The following is a 26276-nucleotide window of genomic DNA, read 5'->3' as shown; positions in this document are numbered from 1 at the left end:
ACAGTATTTATTTAGTGTTAACTGTGTGCAGAGCACTGCACTAAGCACTTAGTTGGTAGACATATTCCCTGCCCTCATGGAGCTCACCGTCTAGTGGAGCGAGGCAGATACTAAAATAAGAGCTATGGGACTGAGGGTAGGATGAATGTCAAATGCTTCAAGGGCACAGGTCCAAGTGTATAGGGGATGAAGAAGGCAGAGGGAGTAGGGGAAATGAGGGCTTAGTGAAGGAAGTCATTTTAGATGTGATTTCAGTAAGGCCTTGAAGGTGAGAAGAGTGGTGGTCTGTTGAATATGAAGAGAGAGGGCAACCCAAGCCAGTGGGTGGATATGGGCAATCAGTCGGCAAGAAGATAGATGAGATCAAGACACCATGAGAGTAGAGGAGCCAAATGTGCAGACTGAATTAGGTAGGAAATCAGTGAGGTTGGTATAGGGAGTGAGATGATTGAGTGACTTGAAAGCAATGGAAAGGAGTTTCTGTCTGGAGCAGAATAGGGTGGACAACCACTGGAGGTTTTTGAGGAGTGGACAGATGTGGACTAAGTGGTTAACTGAAGACCCAGCCAGGGTGAAACTGAGTTGGAAGCACCAGTAAGGGCTTCCATTATGTCCCTCTTCTCCAAATGCAGAGCTATAAGCAGAAAGCCTTCTCAGCTCATACATCCCTCTTTAGGCTGTAGCCTGGCCCACGGATTGATAAATTCATTCATTCAAGCATATTTATTGAGCGTTTACTGTGTGCAGAGCACTGTACTAAGCGCTTGGGAAGTACAAGTCGGCAACATATAGAGACGGTCCCCACCCAACAATGGGTTCACAGTCTAGAAGGGGGAGACAGACAACAAAACAAAACATGTAGACAGGTGTCAAAGTCGTCAGAACAAACAGAATTGAAGCTATATGCACATCATTAACAAAATAAATAGAATAGTAAATATGTACAAGTAAAATAAATAGAGTAATAAACCTGTACAAATATATATACAAGTGCTGTGGGGAAGGAAAGGAGGTAGGGCGGGGGGATGGGGAGGAGGAGAGGATAAAGGGGGATCAGTCTGGGAAGGCCTCTTGGAGGAGGTGAGCTCTCAGTAGGGCTTTGAAGGGAGGAAGAGAGCTAGCGTGATAAATGACTGACAGGTAGTCTACCCACAGCTTGCTTGGGCACATTCACTGAAATGTGTGTCCCTGGACAGACTATTGCCACCACACAGCAATGGTGCGACACAGGGGAAGCCAGGAGTCCCCCTCTCTCCGAGCAGTTTGACCCTGCAGGCCATGTGGAAGAGAGTGAGCTCTGCTGCTTCATCCTCAAAAATCTCCAGTCCTCAAAAATCTCCAGTGGCTACCAATCAATCTGCACATCAGGCAGAAACTCCTCACCCTGGGCTTCAAGGCTGTCCATCACCTCGCCCCCTCCTACCTCACCTCCCTTCTCTCCTTCTACAGCCCAGCCCGCACCCTCCGCTCCTCCGCCGCTAATCTCCTCACCGTTAGGCCTCGTTCTCGCCTGTCCCGCCATCGACCCCCGGCCCACGTCATCCCCCGGGCCTGGAACGCCCTCCCTCCGCACATCCACCAAGCTAGCTCTCTTCCTCCCTTCAAGGCCCTGCTGAGAGCTCACCTCCTCCAGGAGGCCTTTCCAGACTGAGCCCCTTCCTTCCTCTTTCCCTCGTCCCCCTCTCCATCCCCCCCATCTTACCTACTTCCCTTCTCCACAGCACCTGTATATATGTATATATGTTTGTACATATTTATTACTCTATTTATTTATTTATTTATTTATTCTACTTGTACATATCCATTCTATTTATTTTATTTTGTTAGTATGTTTGGTTTTGTTCTCTGTCTCCCCCTTTTCGACTGTGAGCCCACTGTTGGGTAGGGACTGTCTCTATATGTTGCCAATTTGTACTTCCTAAGCGCTTAGTACAGTGCTCTGCACATAGTAAGCACTCAATAAATATGATTGATGATGATGATAATGATCTGAATCTCACCGGTTCTGGGGAAGCAAACTCAAGGCAGGAGAGGAATCTTAGGGAGGGAGGTGGGGGTCAGCCCAAGGCACTGGCTCCCTTAGGCTTTCCCCCATCGGTCCATTCTGAGAAGCAACGTGGCTCAGTGGAAAGAGCCCAGACTTTGGAGTCAGAGGTCATGGGTTCAAATCCCCACTCCGCCAATTGTCAGCTATGTGACTTAGGGCAAGTCACTTAACTTCTCTGTGCCTCAGTTACCTCATCGGTATAATGGGGGTTAAGACTGTGAGCCCCCCATGGGACAACCTGATCACCTTGTAACCTCCCCAGCGCTTAGAACAGTGCTTTGTACATACTATGCGCTTAAAAAAACAAATAAAAGTAATTAATCTGAACCTCACCGGTTCTGGGGAAGCAAACAAGGCAGGAGAGGAATCTTAGGGAGGGAGGTGGGGGTCAGCCCAAGGCCCTGGCTCCTGATGGGCTTTCCCCATCGGTCCATTCATCCATCCATATGTAGATGCAGCTGCAGGCCAGAGCACATCCCCAGGGGAGGAAGGAGCAAGTGTCTGCCTCCAGTCTTGGCCACAACCTCAGCTGGAAGCACCATCAGTTAGTGGGTGGGAGGGCAGCAGTAAGATAGAGCTGGGGCTGTGCAGCGCTAACAGGGCAGAAACACCCAATTTGGGTTTCTCCAGCCCTACTCAGAAGCTCTCGGGTGATTAAATGGTAAGCTCCTTGAGAGCAGGGATTGTGCCTAACCAACTCTATTGTACTGAATAACAATAACGATGGCATATATTAAGCACTTAATATGCGCAAAGCACTGCTCTAAGCACTGGGGAGGTTACAAGGTGATCAGGTTGTCCCACAGGGGGCTCACAGTCTTCATCCCCATTTTACAGATGAGGTAACTGAGGCCCAGAGAAGTTAAGTGACTTGCCCAAAGGCACACAGCTGACAATTGGCAGGGCTGGGATTTGTACCCATGACCTCTGACTCCAAAGCCCGTGCTCTTTCCACTGAGCCACGTTCCTGCTTGAACTGTCCCCAGTTCAGTGTTCTGCACAAGGTAAGCGCTCAGTAGATACCATTGATCGACTGCTCTGCACATAGTAAGCAGCCAGTAAATAGCATTGATTGATTGGCCGGAGCCCTGGGATAAATAAAGTTGAGAGGCCAGTCCAGTCAGTTGTTGGGAAAGCCGGGGGGCTCTGGTCCCTTTTGCTCCCATGTGGGATGCAGGGATGTGAGTGCCCAGGACAGGGGATTATCCAGGTCATCCAGCCGGCTGCCAGTCACACCCTTCCTGATGACTCTCCCGTTTAAGTCTCTCAAGGAGCCACATGGGACCTCTCTTCGGAGTTCCCTCCAATCAATCAATCAATCGTATTTATTGAGCGCCTGCTGTGTGCAGAGCACTGTACTAAGCGCTTGGGAAGTACAGGTTGGCAACATATAGAGACGGTCCCTACCCAACAGTGGGCTCACAGTCTAGAAGGGGGAGACAGAGAACAAAACAAAATATATTAACAAAATAAAATAAATAGAATAAATATGTACAAGTAAAATAAATAAATAGAGTAATAAATCCGTACAAACATATATACGTATATACAGGTGCTGTGGGGAAGGGAAGAAGGTAAGGCGGGGGGGTGGAGAGGGGGAGGAGGGGGAGAGGAAAACAGGAGAAAACAGGATCAATCCTGTTAGATTGATCAGGAGATCTCCAACAGGAGATCAATCAATGGTATTCGTTAAAGCGTTTACTCTGTGCACTGCACTGATCTAAACACTTGGGAGAGAGTAAAATAGAGTTGGTAGACACAATCCCTGTTATTTTACTCACCTTCTGATCAACCTGGAACTCTGGGCTCCAGGACTTTGTAACACTACCCAGGTGCCTGGGAGCCCAAAGAGAAAGCCTGATGAAAACAGCCGCTGCTCTGCCACATTGCCCACCCCATAATTCCTCTGCCCTCCACAGCAATAATATTTATTAAGTGCTGACTGTGTGCAGAGCACTGTACTAAGTACTGAGAAACAACATAGGTCCTCAAAAATAAATATAAATATATATATTATTTCTAATAATGAATACCTAATAAATAATTCTTTAATTGAATATTTACATGATTTAAATACTTATTTAAATTATTTACTAAATAAATAATTTATTTCTAATACATTTAGAGAAATCAAAAGTATATAATATATTATAAATGTAAATTGGAATAAAATTTATATAAATATGTATATTTCTCTATATAAATGTTACCAGACACAGTCCCTGTCCCTCAGGAGGCTCAGAATCCAAGTGATGTGCAGGGCTCCAGTACAATCAATCAATCGTATTTACTGAGCACTTACTGTGTGCAGAGCACTGTACTAAGCGCTTGGGAAGTACAAGTTGGCAACATATAAAGCTAGGGTATTCTCCATCACTCTCCATTACAGTCCATTGAGAAGCAGATGGGCTTTGGAGTCAGAGGTCATGGGTTCTAATCCCAGCTCCACCACATATCTGCTGTGTGACCTTGGCCAAGTCACTTAACTTTGCTGAGCCTCAGTTACCTCATCTGTAAAATGGGGATTAAGACTGTGAGCCCCACATGGGACAACCTGATCAACTTGTATTCCCCCCCCCCCCCCAGCGCTTAGAACAGGGCTTCGCACAAAGTAAGCGCTTAACAAATGCCATCATTATTATTACAGTCTGGAGGCTGAAAGGGGCTTCCAACCATTCCAACAGATTCCTATCCAGCAAGCCCAGTGGGGACCTTGTGCCTCCCACTTCTGGTGGTACTCACATCCTCTACTGATGCAATCAATCAGTAGTACTTACTGAACGCTAACCACGTGTGGAACACTACACTAAGTGCTTGGGAAATGCAACTGATTTGGTGGACGCAACTCCTACCTACAAGGAGCTTACAGACTAGTGCACAGAGCCCAAACTGAGGCCCAAGCCAGCCACCCTGCTCTCCTTAGTATATTGCGAGTCCCCTGAGGGTTAGGGACCATGTCTAAATCCCACCTGGGATTCTCTTCCAGCAATATCCCAGCTCTGTCACTTATCCACTGTGTGACTTTGGGCAAGTCACTTAACTTCTCTGGACCTCATTTACCTCATCTGTAAACTGGGGATTGAGACTGTGAACCCCAAGTGGGATAGGGACTGCGTCCAACCTGATTTGCTCGTATCCACCCTAGCACTTAGTGTGTGTGGCACACACACACTAAGCGCTTAACAAATAGGACAATAATAATAATTATTATTATTATTCTGCACACGTAAGCACTTAATACCTTACTCCTTCTTTAGACTATACACTCACTGTGGGCAAGAAACATGCCCACCAACTTTGTTGTGCTGTACTCTTCCAAGCGCTTAGTACAGTGCTTTGAACTTAATAAGTACTCAATAAATACCATTGTTGATTAATAAATATTCTCATCATTAATACTGGACTTGGGATGGATTCATTCATTCATTCAATCATATTTATTGAGCGCTTACTGTGTGCAGAGCACTGTAAGCAGAGCAGAGCAGAGCACTTGGGAAGTACAAGTTGGCAACATATAGAGACGGTCCCTACCCAACAACGGGCTCACAGGCTAGTGGGGGAGACAGTCAACAAAACAAAGGATGTAGACAGGTGTCAAAATCGTCAGAACAGATAGAATTATAGCTATATGCACATCATTAACAAAATAAATAGAATAGTAAATATGTAGAATTAAAATAAATAGCGTAATAAATCTGTACAAATATATACAAGGGCTGTGGGGAGGAGAAGGAAGTAGGGCGGGGGGGGATGGAGAGGAAGAGAGGAAAAAAGGGGCTCTGTCTGGGAAGGCCTTCTGGAGGAGGTGAGCTCTCAATAGGGCTTTGAAGGGAGGAAGGAGTTAGCTTGGTGGATATGTGGAGGGAGGGCATTCCAGGCCAGGGGAAGGACTTGGGCTGGGGGTCGACGGCGGGACAGGTGAGAACGAGGCACAGAGAGGAGGTTAATGGCAGAGGAGCGGAGGGTGTGGGCTGGGCTGTAGAAGGAGAGAAGGATGTGCGGTAGGAAGGGGTGAGATGATGGAGAGCCTTGAAACCAAGAATGAGGAGTTTTTGCTTGATTCGTATGATGACAGGCAACCACTATAGATTTTTGAGGAGGGGAGTAACATGCCCAGAGCGTTTCTGTACAGAGAAATCCGGGCAGCAGAATGAAGTATAGACTGAAGTGGGGAGAGGCAGGAGGATGGGAGATCAGAGAGGAGGCTGATGCAGTAATCCAGTCGCGGTAGGATGAGAGACTGAACCAGCAAGGTAGTGGTTTGGATGGAGAGGAAAGGGCGGATCTTGGCGATGTTGTGGAGGTGAGACTGGCAGGTTTTGGTGACAGATTGGATGTGAGGGGTGAACGAGAGAGCGGAATCGAGGATGACACCAAGGTTGCGGGCTTGTGAGACGGGAAGGATGGTAGTGCCATCTACAATGACGGGAAAGTCAGGGAGAGGGCAGGGTTTGGGAGGGAAGATAAGGAGTTCAGTCTTGGACAGACTGAGTTTTAGATGGCGGGCAGACATCCAGATTGAGATGTCCTGAAGGCAGGAGGAGATACGAGCCTAGACGGAGGGAGAGAGAACAGGGGCAGAGATGTAGATTTGGGTGTCATCGGCGTAGAGATGATAGTTGAAGCCGTGGGAGCTAATGAGTTCACCAAGGGAGTGAGTGCAGATGGAGAACAGAAGGGGACCAAGAACTGACCCTTGAGGATCCCCTACAGTAAGGGGATTCATTCGTTCACTCAATCGTACTTATTGAGACTTACTATGTGCAGAGCACTGTACTAAGCACTTGGGAAGTACAAGTTGGCAACATATAGAGACGGTCCCAACCCAACAGTGGTCACACAGTCTAGAAGGGGGAGACAGATAACAAAACAAAACATGTGGACAGGTGTCAAGTCATCAGAACAAATAGAAATAAAGCTAGATGCACATCATTAACAAAACAGAATATGTACAAGTAAAATAGAGTAATAAACCTGTACAAACATATATACAGGTGCTGTGGGGAGGGGAAGGAGGTAGGGTGAGGGGGAATCGGAGGGGGAGGAGGAGCCTCCTTCTCCCTGTGGATGAAGCAGATTCCCCACTGAGCCAAATTTCCCACAGAAAATTGCAAACCAAACCACAGTGGCTGACTCATGGCCAAGACTGATGCACATCCTGGAGTTTCCCCCAAATGATTTGCGTTGTGATAGTGGCAATGCAGTAATTAGGAACTCACTCACGTGCCCGTAGGCTGGCAGACAGATCTACCCAGGCTTTCTGGGCTCCACTGCTCTTGCTCCCAGCCCCCAGGCCACCTGGACTCCACCATTTAAGTCCCTAGCTTGGGCACACATATACCAACCTCACACATGGACGCTCCTGTTTCAACACAACTTGAATTTGCCTTAGTTCTCCTCTGACTTACAGTCTACGTAGCCTGTGAGTCCCATGTGAGACGGGGACTGCTGTGTCCAACCTGATTATCTTGTATCCACCTTAGTGCTTAGAACAGTGCTTGATCCACAGAAAGCACCTAAATATAATAAAAATCATAATAACAACACTCTTATGGAGAGAAACTACCTCTCCCATTTGTTTTGCAGGAAAATGCATTCCATCCTGCCACCCACAGGAATGGGGGCCCTGGACTCCAGGAAGGGATGCAATGGATACAAGAGCAGGGCAGGGAGCAGGATCCAAACTCTGGGAGTATCCAATTCTACCTTCCACTCACCCATAGTGGCACCCATCCCAGGCCATGGCACCCATCCCAGGCCACCCCAGGAGAGCGCTGCCACCCTCCTCCCAGCCACTGGTGGCTTGCAGGTGGGATCATCCTGGCTCAGCCCTATGCCACTTTAAACTCTGTTGCTTCCCTCTACTTGCAATGATGGTAGCATATGTCTAATGGCTCTATTCTGTGCAGAAATGTAGCAATGTTCAATAGAAAGCACACACTGTAGAATACAATGACAAGAATTTTTCCCCTAGCAAATGTATTCCTTGGATATGTAAAATTGTAATATCTTTCCTAGCAAAATATATAAATGTACATATATATAATGTGCCTCAGTTACCTCATCTGTAAAATGGGGATTAAGACCGTGAGCCCCACCTGGGACAACCTGATCACCTTGTATCCCCCCAGCGCTTAGAACAGTGCTTTGCACATAGTAAGTGCTTAACAAATATCATTATTATCATCATCATCATCTTCTATCCCTACTCCCTCTTCCCCCACCCCACTAGATTGTAAGCTCCTTGAGGGGAGGGATCAGGAGAAGCAGTGTAGCTCAGTGGAAAGGGCATGGGCTTTGGAGGCAGAGGTCATGGGTTCAAATCCCGGCTCCGCCAATTGTCAGCTGTGTGACTTTGGGCAAGTCATTTAAGTTCTCTGGGCCTCAGTTACCTCATCTGTAAAATGGGGATTAAGACTGTGAGCCCCCGGTGGGACAACCTGATCACCTTGTAACCTCCCCAGCGCTTAGAACAGTGCTTTGCACCTAGTAGTGCTTAATAAATGCCATCACAATTATTATGTCCATTAATTATACTATATTCTCCCAAGCTCTTAGTGCAGTGCCCTACACACACACTTTAAGTACTCAATAAATAGGACTGATTGATCGATATGCCAGAGGTCCTGGTCCTGTCCAGGTGGGGGTTGTCATTCATTCAATCGTATTTATTAAGCACTTACTGTGTGCAGAGCACTGTACTAAGCCCCTGGGAAAGAACAATACAACAATAAACAGAGACAATCCCTGTCCACAAGGAGCTGACATTCTAAAGGGAAAATTAATGTCGGATGCCCTGTGTGAGGATCGAACTCACGACCTTCATATTATGAGACTGATGCGTTACCTACTACGCTAACGAGGCTTCCTGTCCAGGCCTCCGAGACCTCACAACTCATAGACACCCAAGATCCCACTGCCCAGCTCACACCCAACAAGAGGGCTCTGATCGCTACCTTCACAGACACCGAGGACTCAGCTGTGAATCCGGAAGACGCGAGCCCCAGACTGTCCTCGATCCCCGATCAGCTCTGGGATGTAGCTCAGCAAAGGGAAAGAGTGGACACCGAGCGGCCTGATCCCCGGAGTGAGTGTCCCTCGGGAGGACAGGACTCAAGAACCAGGGAGATCAATCAATGGTCCAATGGTCCATGGACCAAGGGATGACTGCCTCTCCTCACAATCCTCCCCCAGCACTCCTCCAGCCTCAGCCACTTCCGACGCAGAGTGGGAGCCCTGCCCCGGCCCAGCCAGAATCATGCTGGCACTGCCCTTAAGGTGAGGGGCTCCTCTACAGCAAGGGGAGGCAGGGGGTTCCCTCCCTCCGGCTCCTGCCCAACCCGGGGACCGAACCCACCTTAGCTCCCTCACCCTGTGCATTCTCTCCCAGCTGCTGATAGGCTGGGAACAGTGAAAGAAGAAGCGCCCGGTGCATGTGTACATAGGCTGGCACATGTGGGTGGCCCAGGAACATGTCCACATATATCGCCTACAAGGATCATGGAGCCCACCGCACCCTGACTTGATTCTTCAGGCAGAAACCACCATGTGCCTTCTGGGTGGGGCTGCTGAACTACCTGCTGGCCTTTCTAGTTGAGTAGGCCCTGCCACTGGGTGCAGCTGGGCTTCCTGTACAAATACGACATGCTGCTGGCCATCGGGCATGCCTGCAGGCACAACTTGATTTATTCATTCATTCAATCGTATTTATTGAGTGCTTACTGTGTGCAGAGCACTGTACTAAGCACTTGGGAAGTACAAGTTGGCAACATATAGAGATGGTCCCTACCCAACAACGGGCTCACAGTCTAGAGCGGGGAGACAGACAACAAAACAAAACATGTGGACAGGTGTCAAGTCGTCAGAATAGAATAAAAACTATTAAAACAGAAACTTGATCACCAAGGTTGAGGCTGCCCCCACCCGTGAAGGTGAGGCGAGCCCCTCTGTGTCCCCCTGATTTCTTCCTTCTAGACTGTAAGCTTATTGTGGGCAGAGAATGTGTCTGTTCACTGTTGTACTGTATCCTCCCAAGTGCTTAGTACAGTACTCTGCACATTGTAAGGGCTCAATAAATACAAATGAATGAATGAACATAGCCACTACTGCTCCAGAGGCCAAACTGCCAGTAGTCCATATAACAAGCAGAAAAGGATGTTTCCCATTCTGCTCCATCCCCATAGTTCTGGGCAGCAGCAGCATGCTGCTCAGTGGAAATAATAATAATTGTGGTATTTCATAAGTGCTTACAATGTGACAAGCACTGTTCTAAGTACTGGGGTAGAAGCAAGATAATCAGATCACACATAGTCCCCGTCCAACATGGCGCTTGCAGTTTAAGAAGGAACAGCATTTAATCCTCATTTTATATCTGAGAATCACTGTGACCTAGTGAGAAGCAGCATGTCCTAGAGGATAGAGCATGGGCCTGGGAGTTGGAAAGACCTGGGTTCTAATCCCAGCTCTGCCCACTTGCCTGCCGTGTTACCTTGAGCAAGTCACTTAACTTTTCTGTGCCTCAGTTACCTCATCGGCAAAATGGGGTTTGAGACTTTGATCCCCACGTGGGACATGGACTGTGTCCAACCTTATTAGCTTGTATATACCCCAGTGTTTAGTACAGTGTCTGGCATATAGTACATACTACTACTAATAATAATGATGGTATTGTTAAGCACTTACTATGTGCAAAGCACTGTTCTAAATGCTTGGGGGATACAAGGTGATCTGGTTGCCCCACGGGGGGCTCAAAGTCTTCATCCCCATTTTACAGATGAGGTAACTGAGGCACAGAGAAGTTAAGTGGCTTGCCCAAGGTCACACAGCTGACAAGTGGTGGAGCCGGAATTCGAACCCATGACTTCTGACTCCAAAGCCTGTGCGCTTTCCACTGAGCCATGTAAATGCTTAACAAATACCATAATACTACAGAGGAGGAAACTGAGACATAGAGAAGTTAAGTGACTTGCCTAAGGTCGCACAGCAGGCAAATGGCAGATCTGGGATTAGAACCCAGGTCCGTGCTCTTTCCACTAGGCCATGCTGCTTCTCCACCTGGCAGGCCAAGCATCCTCTGACTGCCCTGAATGTACAGGGCCTGCAGGTTCAGAGACTGAATTTCCTTCTCTTCAAAAAACACACACATACATACATGTGTGTGTATGTATTAATGCACACCCCACACATTTGTTCGCGTGCACACAGACACACACACACACACACACACACACACAGAGTCAAGCCACCTCCAGACACTGGGTTCTGACGCCAGGCGATGAACAAACATCCCACCATCATGAACGGAACAGAAAAACAGAAGCAGGTGGTCACGCAGCTTAGCTGGCAGACTCTGGCTGGGGCCGCAGAGCCCGAATTCAATCCTGGAGGAGGTGACCAAGGACTGGGCTCTGGCTATCTGACGAACTCTCAATCCAGCTGGGAGACAGCCTCAAACGGGGCTGGGGACACAAGAAGAACCATGAAGCCACAGCAATTACCAGAGAATGAGCCAGATTGGGGAGTGCTGGCGAGGAGAACTTTTCAGTGCCTCACTTTCCTCTTCTTTAAAATGGAGATAAAATACTTGCTGTCTCCTCCTTACTCAGTGAGCTCTGAGTGTAATAGGAACTCAGTGTTTAAACAGTGCTTGTCACCTGGTAAATACTTAAATACCACAGTGATCATTATTAGGCCATCCTGTGAGGGAGTGGCTTCTCCCTTCTGGACTCTTAGTGAAGGAGAAGACACAGCTCTCCAAAAGAGAGCATGGCCTTCCCATGACAAAAGTGACCTAAGGCAGCAGGGGGTGGGAATGGTCACTCTGTCTGGGCCCAGGGGGCTGACCTGTTTGCCACTGCCCATTCCTTCTAGCCTGGGGATGGGGCCGAGGCAGCTGTTTCAGAGGCTCTGGGTTCCCCATCATGCTGTTCTGTGAGGTCATTTCCAGATGAACTAAATACCGAGTCCCGAGTGGAGCTCTAGAGGTTGCACTGTTCCCTTTGTAGCTCATTCAAATGGGTTTCACAGGGAGTCAGTCCTACCCCCTCCAGTGAGACACTGCCAGCCTTGAAAGCTCCAGTCAAGCAATTGACGGCATTTATTGTTCACCTCTTGTATGCTGACCACTGTACTAAGTGCACAAAAGCAGCAGGGAGATGGATTCAAGAGTCAAGATACAACCAGCACGATGGCCATTTGGACAGATTCTGGAAATGGTGAGCAGGAAGAACCAATGGGATTTGATGGCAGACCCAATGTGGGGGTTGAAAGAGAGAGAGAGAGAGAGAGAGAGAGAGAGAGAGCAAGGATAATGACAAGGTTCATTCAATTGTATTGAGCGCTTACTGTGTGCAGAGCACTGTACTAAGCGCTTGGGAAGTACAAGTTGGCAACGTACAGAGACAGTCCCTACCAGGCTTGAGATGGAGAGGATGGTGGTGTTTGTTGTCAGTAATAGGAGAGCTAAGTGGAGGGCAGGATTTGGGTAGGGAAGATGAAGAGTTCAGTTTTGGACCTGTTCTGCTTAAGGTGTTGGCAGGACACACAAGTCCTCGTGGCAGGAGAGGACACGAGATTGCAGGGAAGGAGAGAGGTTGGGGTGGTGTGAATCATCTCCACAGAGGTGGTGGTTAAAGTAGCCCCAAACAATAGCCAGGTGAGAGATTTTTGGATGTGACAACAGCCACTCAGCTCTACAGCCATGCAGGCAACCAAGGAAATTTGGCAGCTGGGTCTGCCCAGGGGGAACTGGTCTGCGGCAGGACCTAACAGGACCTGACTCAAGAGCCAGCCTTTTCCTGGGGACTAACCATTAAAGCTTCCACTGCAGTTTGGTGTGAAATGGTTGAAAAGGGTGAGATTGGGATCTTGGATGTATCCTGATAAATTCACAAATCTGCCTGGCTTTGAAGGCTGCTGCTTAGAAGTGCTGGTAGCACTCAATAAATACAACTGACTGGTTGATAGCCCTGTCCTTTCCCATGGCCCCAGCCCTGCATGCCTGCCTGGATTCTGCCCAGAATTTACATAAACGTAATTGATTTTAATGTCTATCTGTCTCTCAATCTGTAAACTCCTTATGGGCAGGAAACCCATCTACCGAGTCTGCTATACTGTAGTTTTCCAAGTGCTTAGCACAGTGCTTTGCATCCAGTACATGCTCAAAACACACCATTAAAAGTAATAATAATGATGGTACTTGTTAAGCGCTTACTATGTGCCAAGCACTGTTCTAAGCGCTGGAGGGGATACAAGGTGATCAGGTTGTTCCACGTGGGGCTCACAGTCTTAATCCCCATTTTGCAGATGAGGTAACTGAGGCACAGAGAAGTTAAGTGATTTGCCCAAAGTCACAGAGCTGACAGATGGCGGAGCTGGGATTTGAACCCATGACCTCTGACTCCAAAGCCCGTGCTCTTTTCACTGAGCCATGCTGTTTTTAATGTCTACCTGCCCCTCAATCTGTAAACTCCTTATGGGCAGGAAACCCATCTACCGAGTCTGCTATACTGTAGTTTTCCAAGTGCTTAGTACGGTGCTTTGCATCCAGTACATGCTCAAAACACACCATTAATAACAATAATAATAATAATGATGGTGTCTGTTAAGCGCTTACTCTGTGCCAAGCACTGTTCTAAGCACTGGGGAGAATACAAGGTGATCAGGTTGAAACGCGTGGGGCTTACAGTCCTAATCCCCATTTTGCAGATGAGGTAACTGAGGCACAGAGAAGTTAAGTGATTTGTCACAGAGCTGACAGATGGCGGAGCAGGATTAGAACCCATGACCGCTGACTCCCAAGCCTGGGATCTTTCCACTGAGCCACGCTGCTTCTCTAATCCCCTCTCTAATCCCACTTCTCAATTGATTGACTGATTACTGTGGGGCTGGGATCAGTATCAAAGTGCTTGATTGATTGATGTACTGGAGCGGGAGGGCAGTAAGGAGTTATAGAATAGCATAATATGGTCAATGGTATTTACTGATTATTGTGCAGACCACTATTCTAAGCACTTGGGGGAGTACAAGAGAGTTCATAGACACAGTTCCTGCCTTCAAGGAACTTACAATCAAGTGGGGGAGTCAGATGTTAAAATAAATTACAGATAGGAGAAGCAGCAGAGTATAAGGATGTCTCCTATGAATCAACGCCATATCGTGGCAGAAGAGTTTGCATACACCAATGAAGCTTAGTCCTATGACACTGAGAGATATTCTCTTGTCAGGGTTACCCATAATGAAAAGGCCTAAGTCAAAGCGTCAAAGCATCAGACAGTCGATTCACCTGTGTTGGGCAGCAGAGGGATGGGAAAGAGTCAAAGGGGGATAATCAAGAGGTCAAAACGTTGATCAAAGACAATGGCAGAGATTTAAATCTTTACTGCGTGGAGAAGTCAATGGTAAACCACTTCCGTATTTTTTACCAAGAAAACTCTATGGATACAACTGTCCACAAAGTCACTTTGAACCGGAAACAACTCAACGTCACTTGAAGAAAAAAAAAAAGGAAGCACTGTGAGTTCCACATGGGCAGGAGCTTTGTCCAACCTGATTATCGTGTATTTGCCCCAGTGCTTAGTACAGTGTTTGGTATACAATAAGTCCTTAACACATACCACAATTATTACCAGTGATGGAGGTAACAGCCTTCAGGGTCACTTTGCTAGGACACAGCAATTGGCATTATGCTGTAATTTATTCAGCTGTAAACAGGTGCTGCATCCATAATTTACGTTAATGTCTGTCTCTCCCCGCAAACTGTAAATTCCCTGTGGGCAGGGAATGTGTCCACCAACTCTGTTGTACCCTTCCAAGTTCTTAGTACGGAGCTCTGCACACAGTAAGGTCTAATAAATACCACTAATTGATGGATTACTGGGAGGTTGGGGTCAGTATCGGGAAGCTTAAGGAGTTCAGACTCAAGTGCAGAGAAGAAGCATGGCTTAATGGACACAACATGAGCCTCGGGGTCAGATGACCTGGGTTCTAATCCCAGCTCTACCACTTGACTGCTGCATGAACTTGGGCAGTCACTTCACTTCTCTGTGCCTCAGTTACCTCATCTGTAAAATAGGGATTAAAACTCTGAGACCCATGTGGGACTTGGACTGTGTCAAATCTGATCGGATGTGTGATCTTGGCCAAGTCATTTCACTTCTCTAGGCCTCAGTTACCGCATATGTAAAATTGGGAATAAGACTGTGAGCCCTATTCGCAAGACAGGGACTGTATCCACCCCAGCACCTAGAAAAGTGCTTGGAATATAGTAAGTGCTTAACAAATACCATAATTTATCATCAAGCAAAAACTCCTCACTGTTGGTTTCAAAGGTTTCCATCACCTTCCCCCTTCTTACGTCACCTCCCTTCTCTCCTTCTACATCCCAGCCCGCATGCGTACTCCGCTCCTCTGGTGCTAACCTTCCCAATGCGCCTTGTTTTCACCCATCCCACCATCGACCCCTGGCCTGAAATGCCCTTCCTCCTCAAATCTGCCAAACAATCACACTTTGCCCCTTCAAAGCCCTACTGAAGGCTCACCTCCTCCAGGAGGCCTTCCCAGACTAAGCTCCCCTTTCCTCTGCTCCTCCTCCCCTCCCTATCAACCCAACTCGCTCGCTTTGCTCTACCATCCTCTCCCTCCCCCCATAGGACTTGTGTATATTATAATTCTATTTATATTAATTATAATAATAACGATGATATGTGTTAAGCACTTACTATGTGCAAAGCACTGTTCTAAGTGCTGGGGTAGATACAAAGTGATCAGGTTGCCCCATGTGGGGCTCACAGTCTTCATCCCCATTTTACAGATGGGTAACTGAGGCCCAGAGAAGTGAAGTGACTTGCCCAAAGTCACACAGCTGACAAGTGGTGGAGCCGGGATTAGAACCTGTGACCTCTGACTCCAAAGCCCGTGCTCTTTCCACTGAGCCATGCTGCTTCTGTGCATATATATAATTCTATTTATTTGTATTGCTTAGTACAGTGCTCTGCTCACAGTAAGTGCTCAATAAATATGATTGAATGAATGAATGAATATTGATGCTATTGATGCCTGTTTACTTGTTTTGATGCCTGTCTCCCCACTTCTAAACTGTGAGCCCATTGTGGGCAGGGATTGCCTCTACCTGTTGCTGAATTGTACATTCCAAGCACTTAGTGCAGGGCTCTGCAAACATTAAGTGCCCAATAAATACGACTGAATGAATGAATGATCTTTTATCCACCCCAGTGCTTAGTACAATGCCTGGCACATAGCAGGTGCTTAACAAATGCCATTAAAAAAATGGGGCATAGGCAATGCATTATAATAATAGTGGCATTTATTAAGTGCTTACTATGTGCAAAGCACTGTTCTAAGCACTGGGGAAGTTACAAGATGATCAGGTTGTCCCACGGGGGGCTCACAGTCACCATCCCCATTTTACAGATGAGGGAACTGAGGCCCAGAGAAGTGAACTGACTTGTCCAAAGTCACACAGCCAACAATTGGCAGAGCCGGGATTTGAACCCGTGACCTCTGACTCCAAAGCCCGGGCTCTTTCCACTGAGCCACGCTGCTTCTCGAAAAGCAGGGTGAATAGTGGGGAAATGAGGAGTTGCCAGAGACGGCTTCTTGGTGATGTGATTTTAGTAGGGCTTTGAAGATGGTGAGAGTTGTGGCCTGTTAGCTAAGAAGAGGGAGGGAATTCCAAGCCAGAGGGAGGATGTGAGTGAGGGCTAGAGAGTGAAACAGATTAGATAAAGGTAGAGTGAGTACGTTGGCATTATTCATTCATTCATTCAATCGTATTTATTGAGCTATTTATTTATTTATTTTATTTGTACATATTTATTCCATTTATTTTATTTTGTTAATATATTTTGTTTTGTTCTCTGTCTCCCCCTTCTAGACTGTGAGCCCGCTGTTGGGTAGGGACCGTCTCTATATGTTGCCAACTTGTACTTCCTGAGTGCTTAGTACAGTGCTCTGCACACAGTAAGCGCTCAATACATACGATTGAATGAATGAATGAGTAAATTGAGCGCTTACTGTACTAAGCGCGTGGGAAGTACAAGTTGGCAACATATAGAGACGGTCCCTACCCAACAACGGGCTCACAGTCTAGAAGGGGGAGACGGACAACAGAACAAAACATGTGGACAGGTGTCAAGTCGTCATTAGAAGAGTGAAATGTGCAGGCTGGATTGCAGCAGATCAGTGAAGTAAGGTAGAAGGGGGAGAGCTGACTGAGAGCCCGGAAAGGAGTTCGATGCAGAAATGGATGAACAATCAATCAACCAATCCTATTTATTAAGCGCTTACTGTGTGCAGAGCACTTGGGAAGTACAAGTTGGCAACATATACAGACAGGCCCTACCCAACAGTGGGCTCACGGTCTAAAAGGGACTGAAGAACCACTGGAAGTCCTTGAGGAGTGGGGAGATGTGTGCGGACCACGTACAAAGCCGTCGTGGGTCAACTCCATGGTCCTACAGTCTAAGACGTCATCTCACAGAGAGGCACAGGATGCGTGGAGGAACCAAATGCTATCATCTTCCTGAACACCCAATCTCACTTTCCCTGCAGTGACTGCTCATGCACCAATCCATCACTTGCTACCCTCTGGAATCAGCCTACGGCTGCCCAGCTTCTTTTGGAAACAGGTTCTGTGGGCTCATCCCCCGCTTTGTGAGGAAGGGTTTCCTCCTGTTGGGTTGACCCCACAACCCTCAAAGTCCCTCATCCTGGTGGGGTCAGATTTGGAGAACAACTCCATGTTGACCGTCTGCATCTTTGTAGTAAACAATAAATAACAATAGTAATTAATGATAATTACGGTATTCGTTAAGCGCTTACTATGCGCCAGTCACTATACTAAGCGCTAGGGTGGGTATAAGCATATTGGGTTGGGCACAGTCCCTGTCCCACATGGGGCTCACATTCTCAATCCCCATTTTGCAGATGAGGTAACTGAGGCACAGGGAAGTGAAGTGACTTGCCCAAGGTCACACAGCAGTCAAGTGGCGGAACCAGGATTAGAACCCAAGACCTTCTGGACCCCCAGGCCTGGGCCCTATCCACCATGCCATGAAGCTGCTGTCAGCTTCAGCCCTGTCATCCTACAACCGGCAGTTCTCCATATTTAAAAGAACTAAACCTTTACAACATACAAAAGTTGCCTCATAATAATAACTGTTATTATTATCGATAATAATTATTATTAATCAATAATTATAATTATCGATAATAATAACTGAAGTATTTGTTAAGCACTTACTATGTGCTTAGCATCGGGGAGGTACAGATAATCAGGTTGGACACAATCCCTGTCCCGCATTGGGGTTTATGGTCTAGGACGCAGCGTGGCTCAGTGGAAAAGAGCACGGGCTTCGAAGTCAGAGGTCATGGGTTCAAATCCCGGTTCCACCACTTGTCAGCTGTGTGACTTTGGGCAAGTCACTTAACTTCTCTGGGCCTCAGTTACCTCATCTGTAAAATGGGGATTAAGACTGTGAGCCCCCCGTGGGACAACCTGATCACCTTGTAACCTCCCCAGTGCTTAGAACAGTGCTTTGCACATAGTAAACGCTTAATAAACGTCATCATCATTATTATTACTGTCATCATTATTATTAGGAGAAGTAGCGTGGCCTAGTGGAAAGAGCCCGGGCTTTGGAGTCAGAGTTCATGGGTTCAAATCCTGGCTCCACTAATTGTCAGCTGTGTGACTTTGGGCAAGTCACTTTGGGCAGGCCTTCCCAGACTGAGCCCCTTCCTTCCTCTCCCCCTCGTCCCCCTCTCCATTCCCCCCCATCTTACCTCCTTCCCTTCCCCACAGCACCTGTATATATGTATATATGTTTGTACATATTTATTACTCTATTTATTTATTTTACTTGTACGTATCTATTCTATTTATTTTATTTTGTTAGTATGTTTGGTTTTGTTCTCTGTCTCCCCCTTTTAGACTGTGAGCCCTCTGTTGGGTAGGGACTGTCTCTATATGTTGCCAATTTGTACTTCCCAAGCGCTTAGTACAGTGCTCTGCACATAGTAAACGCTCAATAAATACGATTGATGATGATGATGATGACTTCATTTCTCTGGGCCTCAGTTCCCTCATCTGTAAAATGGGGATTAAGACTGTGAGCCCCCCGTGGGACAACCTGATCACCTCGTAACCTCCCCAGTGCCTAGAACAGTGCTTTGCACATAGTAAGCGCTTAATAAATGTCATCATCATTATTATTATTAGATAAGAGGGAGTAGGATTTAATGAGCCTTTTACAGATGAAGAAATTGAGGCACAGAGCAGTGAAGTAACTTGCCCAAGCCCACACAGCAGGTCAGGGGTGGAGCTGGGATTAGAACCCAGGTCTCCTGTCTCCCAGTCCTGGGCTTTTCCCACTAGGCCATGGCCCATCCCCCTGATGACTTTGGTTGCCTCGCTCTGTCCCTTCTCCAGCTCCACAGAGTTCTTTCTGAGATTGAGAAATCTCAGAAAGAGCACAGGCTTAGGAGTCAGAGGATAATAATAATGTTGGTATTTGTTAAGCCCTTACTATGTGCCAAGCACTGTTCTAAGTGCTGGGGGGATACAAGGTAATCAAGGTTGTCTCACATGGGGCTGACAATCTTAATCCCCATTTTACAGATGAGGGAACTGAGGCCCAGAGAAGTTAAATGCCTGGCCCAAAGTCACACAGCTGAGAAGTGGGATTTGTACCCACGACCTCTGGCTCCCAAGCCCAGGCTCTTTCCACTGAGCCACGCTGCTTCCCCTAATGCTTCCCAGGATGTGGGTTCTAATCCCAGCTCTGCCACTTGTCTGCTGTGTGACCCTGGGCAAGCCACTTAACTTCTCCGTGTCTCAATTACCTCATCTGTACAATGGGGATTAAGACTGTGAGCCCCATGTGGGACAACCTGATTACCTTGTAACTACCCCAGCCCTTAGAACAGTGTTTGGCACTTAGTAAGCGCTTAACAAATACCATAATAATACTAATTATAATTCAGTGTCCAGGCCTGCATCCCATACAGCAGGGCCGAGAAGACCCCGGTTTACATAGGGGCAGAACTGACCTTTGTGCTTTGTTTCCTATCCCCTTCCTGCTGGACCCCACAGTTGTTCCCTCAATTATATTCTAACTATACTGATCCCTCCTTGCAGTGTCCTCACCACTTCAGGCCCTCATCTGGCCCGCCCCAAGAGCCTGACTCATTTCAGCTCACCAAACCCCACCAGTTGGAACCCATGTGCCACCAGGTGCCCACTGAGTCATGGCCCCGCTGGCGGAGGCGAGCAGGAGTTAGGGAAGACCGACAAGAGTCAAGCGACTACTCAGTGCCACCATCCCAAGCTGCACTCTCAGCCGCTGTCTGTTCCCCCACCTCCGCCTTCGTGCCTACCCTGCAGGGGAAACTCACGGAGAGAAGAGGGATTAGACAACCCCACCTACCAACCTCGCTACTACTGGCACTCTGCTACCAGGGTCCGAGTGGGGGCCAAGCCTGACCCCAAAGCCCAGGGGAAGGTGGGCCGGCTGGAGATTTGGCAGGTTACTTTCAGGACCTCAACCTGGGGTCCTATGGACACAAGACTCTCCCCAGAGGGGCAGCAGCAGTGGGCCGCTGTTCTGAGCGCCTAATGTGGGCACAGCCTAGGACCGGGTGCCTTCTCTGCACAAAGTACTGAGTGCTTGGGAGCAAACAGAAGTGAATGACATCATCCTTGTCCTCAAGGAGCTTGCTATATAATGGGGAGGATCATATAATGATGGCATTTTTATTAAGTGCTTACTACGTGCAAAGCACTGTTCGAAGCGCTGGGGAGGTTACAAGGTGATCAGGTTGTCCCATGTGGGGCTCACAGTCTTCATCCCCATTTTACAGATGAGGTAACTGAGGCACAGAAAAGTGAAGTGACTTGCCCAAAATCACACAGCTGACAATTGCCCAAGCCGGGATTTGAACCCATGACCTCTGACTCCAAAGACCGGGCTCTTTCCACTGAGCCACGCTGCTTCTCTGAGCACCTAATGTGGGCACAGCCTAGGACTGGGTGCCTACTCTGTACAAAGTACTGAGCGCTTGGGATCCACTAGAAGTGAATGACATAATCCTTGTCCTCAAGGAGCTTGCTATATAATGGGGGAAGGGGAAAGTATCACAGACTGGTCAATACCCTTGAGTTAAAAACATGCAAACAGATATAAATCGTAAACCAGCAACAATTAGGTTCAGAGGGAGTGACACAGGTGTAAGCCAATCGGTAACAAATAGCCCCCACTCATGTTTGCCAACCGGTTAGAGAAGCAGTGTGGCTCAGTGGAACGAGCACGGGCTTGGGAGTCAGAGGTCATGGGTTCGAATCCCAGCTCCGCCAACTGTCAGCTGTGTGACTTTGGGCAAGTCACTTAACTTCTCTGTGCCTCGGTTACCTCATCTGTAAAATGGGGATTAAGACTGTAAGCCCCACGTGGGACAACCTGATCACCTTATATCCTCCCCAGCGCTTAGAACAGTGCTTTGCACGTAGTAAGCGCTTAACAAATGTCATCATTATTATTATCCAAGTACAGATGTAAACACCAACCGCTCCTGGACAGGCGAGCTAGCCTGAACTGCAGGGACGAGGGCAGTACCTGGATTCCTGGTGGAGGTTATGTGGTAAGGATAGCTGCCGTGTAGCAGATGAGTTTTAGACATTAATCAGAAGGGAATCATTGTCCTGCCAGCCAACAGGCCCCAGTTTCCTCCACTCCCTTCCCTTCTCTCCCAGAGAAACAGCGTGGCTCAGTGGAAAGAGCCCGGGCTTTGGAGTCAGAGGTCATGGGTTCAAATCCCAGCTCCGGCAATTGTCAGCTGTGTGACTTTGGGCAAGTCACTTCACTGCCCTGGGCCTCAGTTACCTTAATCTGTAAAATGGGGATTAAGACTGTGAGCCCCACGTGGGACAACCTGATCATCATCAATCGTATTTATTGAGCGCTTAATATGTGCACAGCACTGCACTAAGCGCTTGGGAAGTACAAATTGGCAACACATAGAGACAGTCCCTACCCAACAGTGGGCTCACAGTCTCCTTGTATCCTCCCCAGCGCTTGGAACAGTGCTTTGCACATAGTAAGCGCTTAACAAATACCATTATTATTATTATTATTATTATTATTATTCTCTCCCAGGTCTGCCAGAAAACAGATAATTGGCTTTCTGCACACAATCGCCCAGTCACACACACACACACACACACACACACACACACTCTCTCTCTCTCTCTCTCTCTCTCTCTCTCTCTCTCTCTCTCTCTCTCTCTCTCACACACTCAGATGCTCACAGACACCCTGACATGAATACACAGGCACAAAAAACCCACAGACACACGTACAGGCCCCAGGAAGCTGTCCATTATTAACAGGGAACAATTGCTCAGATAAAGGTTGCCAGAAACAGGCCACACCCTAAACCCTAGGGTCAGGACAAGCCTCCAGGACAGGTGACAGGGTTGGAGTATTGAAGGGGGAGGACACCCAGCAATCAATCACATTTATTGAGCACTTAATGTCAGTCGGCAATCTAGTTTATCCATCGCTTGCTGTGCGCAGAGTACTGTACTAAGTGCTTAGGAGAGTACATTATAACAATATTAACAGACACATTCCCTGCCCACAGTTAGTTTACAGTCTAGAGCGGAAGACAGACGTTGATGTCACGGTTTATTGTTGTATTGTACTTTCCTAAGTGCTTAGTACAGTGCTCTGCACACAGTAAGCGCTCAATAAATACAATTGAATGAATGAATGAATATAAAAAATTGCAGATATGTACAGAAGAGCTTAGGGGCGGGGCAGTGAGATGAATAAAGGGAGCAAGTCAGGGAGATGCAGGAGGGAATGGAAGGGAAGGAAAGGAAAACAGTCCTTTGCACATAGTAAGAACTTAATAAATGCTTAATAAATAAAAAAATAAAAATAAAGGAAAAGAGAGCTTAGTCAGAGAAGGCCTCGGAGGAGATGTGCCTTCAATAAGAGCATGCAAAGGGCATGCTCCCTTTGCTCTCTTCCCTTTATAACTAGGGTACTTGTTAAGCGTTTACTATGTGCCAAGTACTGTTCTAAGTGCTGAGGTAGATATAAGTTAATCAGATTGGACAGTCTGGGGCTTACGGGCTTAAACCCCATATGGGGCTTACCATCTTAATTCCCATTTTTACACATAAGGTAACTGAGGCACAGGGAATTTAAGTGACTATTTTTAATGGCATTTATTAAAGCGCTATGTGCAAAGACTTGTCCAAGGTCACACAGGAGACAAGTGACAGAGGAAGGATTAGAACCCAGGTCCTTCTTATTTCCAGGCCTGCAATCTATCTACTGGGCTACACAGATTGGTCTGGTGGAAAAAGCATGGACCTGGGGTCCAGAGGCCCTGGATTCTAAACCCAGCGCCACAATTTCTATGCTGTGTGACTTTGAGCACGTTGATTAATTTCTATGTGCCTCGGGTCCCTCATTTGAAAAATGGGGAATTCGATACTTGTCCTCCCTCCTACTTAGACTGCTGGGTTCCATATGTAGCCTGATTATCTTATATCTACCCCAGCATTTAGTACAGTGCTTGGTTCTAATCCCGGCTCCGCTGCTTGTCAGCTGTGTGACTTTCGGCAAGTCACTTAACTTCTTTGGGCCTCAGTTCCCTCATCTGTAAAATGGGGATTAAGACGGTGAGCCCGACGAGGGACAATCTGATCACCTTGTATCCCCCCCAGTGCTTAGAACAGTGCTTCGCACGTAGTAGGCGCTTAACAAAAGCCATTATTATTATTATATAGTACATTCTAAGCAAATATCACAATTATTAAAGAGCCCAGCTGGATCTAGCCAGCAATGAGTGGGGATGTGGCATGTCTGAGCCACAGAGGGGGGTTTAAGGGAAGAGATGGGCCATTCGGAAGTCCTGAACACAGCTCGCAGGTTCCAAACCCATGGGATAAGCTGCTCTTGGAACCCCAGACTCCTCAAAGAAGATTTCCAGACCCTAGGCTCACCCATGCCCCACCACAGGCAAAGCTAATCAATCAATCACTCAACCCACAAGCCCTCTCTCTTCAGGATGCAGATTCACCCCTCCATATTCAAGCTGGGCAGGGCCATCTGGAAGGTGAGATGAACACTTATCCCTGGCTGGAATCCTTTCCCATTTACATCTCATTCATTCAACCGTATTTATTGAGCATTTACTGTGTGCAGAGCACTGTATTAAGCACTTGGGAGAGTACAAAATAACAGAGGTGGTGGACCCACCAGTGGCAAGCAGGCAAGGCCTCCAGGGTCCAGAATGGGGGGGGTCGAGACAGTCACAGAGGTTCGCGCTGCAACCCACCTTCACTGGCCACCAGGACTGGCAGAAAGGTCAGGCCTGGGCTTATTATTATTATTATCAATCATTTATTGAGCACTTACTGTGTGCAAAGCACTGTACTAAGCACTTGGGAGAGTACAATATAACATCAGACACACAAGAGAAGAAGCGTGGCTCAGTGGAAAAAGCACGGGTTTTGGAGTCAGACGTCAGGGGATCAAATCCCGGCTCCGCCAATTCTCCGATGTGCGACATTGGGCAAGTCACTTCACTTCTCTGTGCCTCAGTTCCCTCACCTGTAAAATGGGGATTAAGACTGTGAGCCCCCCGTGGGACAACCTGATCACCTTGTAACCTCCCCAGTGCTTAGAACAGTGCTTTGCACATAGTAAGAGCTTAATAAATGCCATCATCATCATCATTATTATTATTACTAAGCACTTGGGAGAGTACAATATAACATCAGACACATCAGACACACAAGAGAAGCAGCATGGCTCAGTGGAAAGAGCACGGGCTTTGGAGTCAGAGGTCGGGGGTTCAAATCCCAGCTCCGCCAATTGTCTGCTGTGTGACTCTGGGCAAGTCACTTCACTTCTCTGTGCCTCAGTTCCCCATCTGGAAAATGGGGATTAAGACTGTGAGCCCCACGTGGGACAACCTGATCACCTTGCATCCCCCCAGCACTTAGAACAGTGCTTTGCACATAGCGTGCTTAACAAATACCATCATTATTATTATTATTATTCCCTGCCTACAGTGAGCTCATAGTCTAGGGGGGAGAAAGACATTAATATAAATAAACTGTAAATAAATAAATACATATATATATATGCATATATACACATATACATACACACACACAGATATATACAGGCTTTTCAACAAACTGAAAGTCTCCAATGTTACGTCCCTCCAATCCATTATTCAGGTTTAGTTCCTGGCCCTCAGTAACTGAGTGACCCCAACAGACCACCATGCCTGGGTTATCCATGCAGATGGGGTGAGGCCTAGCTCAGTGTGAGGAGATGTGAACATGCGGTGGTGCCCCTGCACACAGGGCAGTGCGCCCCCACCACACCCCCGCCCCCATGTCTGCCAAGGAGTCCCCGTCTCAGGGCAGGCTAAGGCATTCAATAAATTGATCAGTGGTATTTATTGAGTGCTTTCTGTGTGCAGAGCACGTACTAAGCACTTGGGAGAGTACAATAATAAAACAGAGTTAGTAATAATAATAATAATAATAATAATGGCCTTTGTTAAGCGCTTACTATGTGCGAAGCACTGTTCTAAGCTCTGGGGGGATACAAGGTGATCAGGTTGTCCCACGTGGGGCTCACAGTCTCAATCCCCATTTTACAGATGAGGTAACTGAGGCTCAGGGAAGTTAAATGACTTGTCCAAGGTCACCCGGCAGACATGTGGCGGAGCTGGGATTAGAACCCATGACCTCTGACTCCCAAGCCCGGCCTCTTTCCACTGAGCCACACTGCTTCTCACAAACTAGACACAAGCATTCAGAGCCCAAATATCCAGTGAAACATCAGGAAGAGTTACAGGAAAAAGGTTTTAGAAAGCTCCCAAGACCAGGCTGGACCAAGCTCTTCCCAAGCCCCTATCCACGCTCCTACAGTAGAGTAACCAATATAAACCCAAAATAACAGTAATGGTATTTGCTAAGCGCTTACTATGTGCCAAGCACTGTTCTAAGCACTGGTGATCAGGTTGTCCCACATGGGGCTCACAGTTTTAATCCCCATTTTACAGATGAGGTAACTGAGGCCCAGAGAAGTTAAGTGACTTGCCCAAAGTCCCATAGCGGACAAGTGGCGGAGCTGGGATTTGAACCCATGACCTCTGACTCCAAAGCCCATGCTCTTTC

The 26276-nt window shown here is 47.4% G+C and overlaps 1 protein-coding gene and 1 non-coding gene across 2 annotated transcripts in view; both read right to left on the bottom strand.

Annotated features, from left to right (window-relative positions):
- The window catches only part of DOCK4 (dedicator of cytokinesis 4), a 356538-nt gene that overhangs the window by 317868 nt on the left and 12394 nt on the right, over nucleotides 1-26276 (bottom strand). The window lies entirely within an intron of this gene.
- On the bottom strand, nucleotides 8840-8912 carry TRNAM-CAU. Its single transcript has one exon. It is a non-coding gene; the product is annotated as a tRNA-Met (tRNA).

The sequence above is a fragment of the Tachyglossus aculeatus genome, chromosome 10, assembly GCF_015852505.1.
Source record: "Tachyglossus aculeatus isolate mTacAcu1 chromosome 10, mTacAcu1.pri, whole genome shotgun sequence".
In the NCBI taxonomy this organism is placed as follows: Eukaryota; Metazoa; Chordata; class Mammalia; order Monotremata; family Tachyglossidae; genus Tachyglossus; species Tachyglossus aculeatus.
This window is presented reverse-complemented; position numbering and strand designations above follow the sequence as displayed.